The sequence below is a fragment of the Phoenix dactylifera genome, unplaced genomic scaffold (genome assembly GCF_009389715.1).
Source record: "Phoenix dactylifera cultivar Barhee BC4 unplaced genomic scaffold, palm_55x_up_171113_PBpolish2nd_filt_p 000696F, whole genome shotgun sequence".
NCBI classification, from domain to species: Eukaryota; Viridiplantae; Streptophyta; class Magnoliopsida; order Arecales; family Arecaceae; genus Phoenix; species Phoenix dactylifera.
The window spans coordinates 115466-121052 of record NW_024068079.1 but is presented as its reverse complement, the minus strand read 5'-3'; the positions used below and the strand labels follow the sequence as shown (position 1 = coordinate 121052).

The following is a 5587-nucleotide window of genomic DNA, read 5'->3' as shown; positions in this document are numbered from 1 at the left end:
GGTCAATCTTATGGGACAATGCATCTACCTTGCTAGACAGGTCCATAGAATGACTTATTTCACAAATGGCCCCTTTTGTTTGAAAATTCGGGGGTGCTTGACGAGAACATGAAGCATGGTGGAGGGAGTTTTCATTAAGATTTTCAAATAATTGCCATGCTTCATGCTCATTTCGAAGCATGAAAGTCCCCCCGCATGCAGCATCGATCATCTGACGGTTTCGTTCCGTCAAACCGTCATAGAAACATTGCACTAGCTGCCACTTAGGTATTTGATGATGAGGGCATTTACGGATTAGGTCCCGAAATCTCTCCCAAGTTTCATGAAATTCTTCTCCCTCGGTTTGGGAGAAGCTTGTAATGGCACGTCTAAACTGGTTCGTTCTTCCTATAGGAAAGTATTTTTTAAGGAATTCTTGTTGCATTTGATCCCAAGAACGAATTGAGTTAGCTTCTAAAGAATTCAGCCATTGTTTGGCTCTATCTTTAAGGGAGAAGGGGAATAACCTAAGTTTTAAAGCATCATCAGTGAAATTTTGAATCTTGACAGTGGTGCAAATCTCAAGGAATTCATCTAGGTGTTTTTTTTGGGTCTTCATTGGTGAGCCCATAAAAAGATGGAAGCATTTGGATCACACTAGACTTTATTTCATATTGTACCGCTGCTACTTCAGGTAATCGAATGCAAGATGGGGAAGTGTAAATGGTGGGAGTAAAGTACTCCCTCAGGAGTTTGGGTTGTTCTTCAGCCATCTCAGGAGGTAGGGATGATTCTAATGTTTTGATCTTAGCTCGAATATTCCTAAGGGTTCGTTCTATTTCAGGGTCAAAAGGTAATAGGTCACGTACTCTAGAACGACTCCCTTGCATACATTAGTACTCGATCAGTCAAGCATGCAATAAAAGAAAAACACATCAGTCCTTGATTTGTCCTAAAATCACTAGACAGCTCCTAACTGGTTTGAAGAGGGCACCTAAGCCTCCAATCCGGTCTAATGAACCGAGTTGACCAGGTAAGCTCCCAGGTAAGTGGAGGGGTCACGATGCGTTCGCAAAGGTCCCACTTAAAACCCACTTGCCTCGAACAGATGAACTGTCTCCCTTATAGGGACAAAGCTTATCTAGACATCAACTAAGCCACAGAGCGAAATTGGTGCAACCTTCGGTGATCTTCGTCCTATTGAGCTCGAATGTCCCTAGGGGCCAACGTCTAATTGATTTAAATTAAAGATGACACTATGTGAGATTGAGTTCACCTAAGTTGGGCAAGAGTCCGGTGATGAAATCCGGCTCTTATCTTGTTGGGGTGATTGCCCTTACTATGTGCAAATTGATTTGTGTATGCGTATCAAGCATGCATTCACAATTTTGCTATAATTAAAATCAATCAATCACCACAAAATTTCAAACCAATAATTAATTTAAATAAGAAAAGTTTAGAGGTTACCAAAGGAAATTTCCCCAGCAATTTTTTTTTTTTAAACCTCTACAGCATTTCTTTTCCAGCAGTTCTCCTTTTGATCATCCCATATTTTTTTCCTCGATTCCTGATCAAATAAAAAAAAAATAGTAAGGGAGAAAAAGAAGATAAGAAAAGTAACAATAATAGAAATTTTTTTTTTTAAAAGAAAGTTTTTTTTTTAATTTTTAAATAATTTTTTTTTTAATAAGAAAAATAACTATGCTAGCAATCCCCGGCAACGGCGCCAAAAATTGATCGGTTCTTTCAATTTTGAAAATAAAACCATGCAATAGCACGTATCCTGTAGGATAGTGATTACGGGTGTCGGTCCACAGAGATTGGAGGCTAGTTATTTTTCTTTAATAATAAATCAAAAAGAAGGATTTGCTAACTTGATTCAACTAAATTAATCTATGAGTACGAATTGAAATTTTATCAAAGTAAATAGATCTAGGGTTTGGAATCCACCACATAGCATTGCATCAATGATTGTATTCTTAATTTTTATCTTTTGGAGAGGCATGCAATTTTGGCTACAAGCCTTTTAAAATAAAAGCATAAAGAGTGTTAGGAAGATCCATCTTCGGTGTAGCATGAAGTGTCTACCTAAGTATACTAATCTAGGATGCAGCACACTTCATCTTCCTAGGCATGGATCATCTTAGACTACTTTAGCAAACATGATTAGTAACTAGCATGCTCAAAATTTAAATATCATGAAGAAATATTTCATTGAAAATAAGAATTTAAACAAGCTCCAAAATAATAATAAAAAAAAAAGAACTACAATTGCCCTGATACATTGCTAGGGCTTCATCCAGCCCTAGACTAGATGTTTAGCCGAGCATGGCTTCCGGACGAACTCCCATCTTCAAATGAAATTGATCACCTCCCATAATTCCCAAAATATCCAAAACTCTTCTCTTCCCCCCCCCCTCCTTTCTCTCTTTTTTTATTTTTTTATCTCTCCCACTCGGTTTCTTCTTCTTCTTTCTTCACCGAAACAGGGGATCTCCCCTATTTTTTTTCTTTTTCTCCCCGCCGAGCTCCTCCACCGCGCTCCCGAGCTCCCCCCCTTTTGCCACCGGACGATGGCCTCCTTTTATAGGTCCCCAGCAAGCGTGGAGAGGGCGGAGGGCGTCAATCCGTGGCTGGATTTCGAGCGGAAGATTGGCACGCGGACGCGGTTGCTGAAAGATCGCTGGGACGATGGGAGAGGGGCTGAAGATCATGGTGCGGATGCTGTGATTCCGGGACGAGATTTGCAGATGCTGGTGGCTGGTGTGGTCATTGGATGCTGCTGGAACGGGCTGATGTGGAAAATGGCTGGCTGCGGGATCGACGGAGGAATGGTCGCAGGCGGAACACCCGAGGACGACGACGATGCCACAGGTGCTTGAATGCGGAAAATGCCTGGCTGGATGCATCGCGGGAGAAAGGGGAACGTGCGGAGAATCTGGCTATGGCTGCTGGGATTGGATCCGGATGAAAACGGAGGCGCTGGATGCGGTTGGGACGTCGGGATCACGCTTGCAGTCGGACGGAAAGGACTGGATCACGGGCGGAAGGGGAGGGCGGACGCCTGGATGGGTGAATCACGAAGGCTGAGATCATGGAAGATGTTGAAAATGTGGATCCGTCGCGTGGAACTCGTGGCTGGAACGGGAGGGAGGAGCAAATTTCGGCCGTGATGCTCAATTTGGGGCGCCTGAATTTCTGAAGTAACCTGTGTGACTTGTGTTCGAACCCAACCAAGCAGCAGCCAAGGATTGGATCCTATTCAGCAGGCGAAGACTGACTAATCCAAATCAGAACCAAGTAGAGGAGGATTAGGCGCCTGAAGTTCAGCCTCTTAGTGCTGAACCTTGGGTCAACCCAGCAGGCTAATTCAGCCACACTTAAGCTCGCCCACTTCAAGTCAATTGCAGGTAAGGTTGGACCACATTCAGCCAAAGGTCGAGCCACTTATCAGCACCTGAGCCAAAGGAGATTGAGCCCAAGTGCAGCGGCGTGTCCCTTCAGCAAGCTCATCTTCCTGCCGCAGCAAGAACGAGAACCTTTCCATCAGCAGGAGGTGGAGAAGGAGTTGAGGCCGGGTCGGATCATCCATTGGGTGACGACCACAGTGAAAACACTGTTCATATGAACAGTGAATCGTGGATATTTAATTTTTATTATATTATATATATATATTTTTATTATTTTTTTTTAAATTAAAAATTTTATATGAAGGCAGATAAGGAATTGGTTGGGAATTGGCTTTGGATTTGAGGTGGGTCATGATCGTTGATTTGCTTAAACTTGTTCTCGAGCCCAAATGTCATTTAAATTTAATTCTTGCTGAACCGCTTCAGATTGAACTCAACCAGATCAGACCGTGACTTAATAAAAGGGTTAATCAAATATTATAACTTTCAATCTAACCAGGACCAAAGCCCATTTAATTATACCCTTAGCTTGATTACAACTCCATCAGGTTAATAAATCGGGTCACACAATCTCTTCCTTATATATTTTTATGGAAGATCTCAACCAGAAGAGAGACAAATTCAGAGTCTGTTTTAAGAAAAGTATTATTTACTTCTTACCGTAATTTGAATTTATTTCAATGATTATTCGATTTCATGGTAAAACAAGTAGTTATCCATTTAAGAACATTGATAAGTGCTGGAAAAAGAATATTAAATTATAGATTAATCAGCACTTATCATTTACTACAAAATTTTTCAAAGAGATGATTTTCAAATTCTGTTCCATGATCACTCCTAATAGCTATAACTGAAGTATTTTTTACATTAATTACTTCCTTATGGAATTTCTTAAATACTGAAAATGCTTCATCTTTATGAGCTAAAAACATGACCCATGTGTATCTAGAAAAATCATCTACTATGACAAGACCATCCTTCTTTTCGCCAAGGCTTGTAGTCCTAGTTGGTCCAAAGAGGTCCATGTGAAGTAGCTCAAGAGGTCTAGTAGTAGAAACACTGTTTATAGACTTAAAAGAACTTCTAGATTGTTTGCCAAATTGACACGCTCTACAAATTTTATTTTTTTCAAATTTCAGCTTTGGCAAACCAATCACAGAATCTCTTTTGATTAATTTAGACAGTGTATTCATGCTTGCGTGACCAAATTTACAATGCCATAACCAACTTGCCTCATTGAGCTTAGTATCATTAGCTACTAAGCAGTTGCTGTTTTTAGCAAGATCATCAAGATCTACTACATAAATATTGCCACGTCTTAGTCCTTTGAAAACTAAGCTATTGTCAATTGAATTGGTTATGATGCATAAAGATGACTTAAACAAAACATCAAAACCTCTATCACATAATTGACTAACGCTAAGTAAATTATGCTTGAGACCATCTACAAACCGAACATTATCAACAAGGGTTGAAGGTGTGATTTGTATTTTACCGATACCAATGATGTGACCTTGGTTATTGTCTCCAAAAGTCACCACACCTCCTTTCTTAGATTCTAGGGTGAAGAATTGCTCCTTGTCATCCGTCATGTATCTTGAGCAGCCACTATCCAAGTACCAACATTGTTTATTGAGCTTGGCCGCAAGATACTCCTATTCACAAGGAAATCAATCAACCTTAGGCACCCAAGTTCTCTTGGGTCCTTCATGATTATTTAATGTGGTTCCTTTTCAAACCCAAACTCTTGTTAATTTCATTTTAGTTTCTATTTTTCTGTAGTTACATACATTAGCTTTATGTCTTACTCTACCACAACAAAAACAAGTTATATTTTTGGGTTTGCTTTCTCCGGCTTTCATAAAGAAGTTTTTGAGTAATTTTTGCTTATTCTTTGGTTTGTACCCTAAACCGGCTTTGTTAAACACAGCTCTTTGATTATTTAGCATCATTTGTAGTTTTTCTGAACTATAGGTAAATTTTTCAACCATAGGTTTGTATTTTTCAACTTCTTTAGTTAATTTTTCTTTATCTTTAATTAAGGTTTCAGTTTTTTGAGTTAGTAGTTGGTTGCTTATTTTAAGTTCTAAATTTTCTTTGATAATAGTGTCCTTATCCTTAATCAATTTATCAGTTTTATGAATGTAAGATTGATTAGATAGTTACAGTTCTTTGTTTTTAAAAGTTATTGTCCTATA

General features: G+C 39.4%; 1 non-coding gene across 1 annotated transcript; it reads left to right on the top strand.

Annotated features, from left to right (window-relative positions):
- Positions 1-269: 269 nt before the first annotated feature.
- Positions 270-375, top strand: LOC120106938. The gene has a single exon (XR_005508910.1). It is a non-coding gene; the product is annotated as a small nucleolar RNA R71 (small nucleolar RNA).
- The last annotated feature ends 5212 nt before the right edge of the window (positions 376-5587 follow it).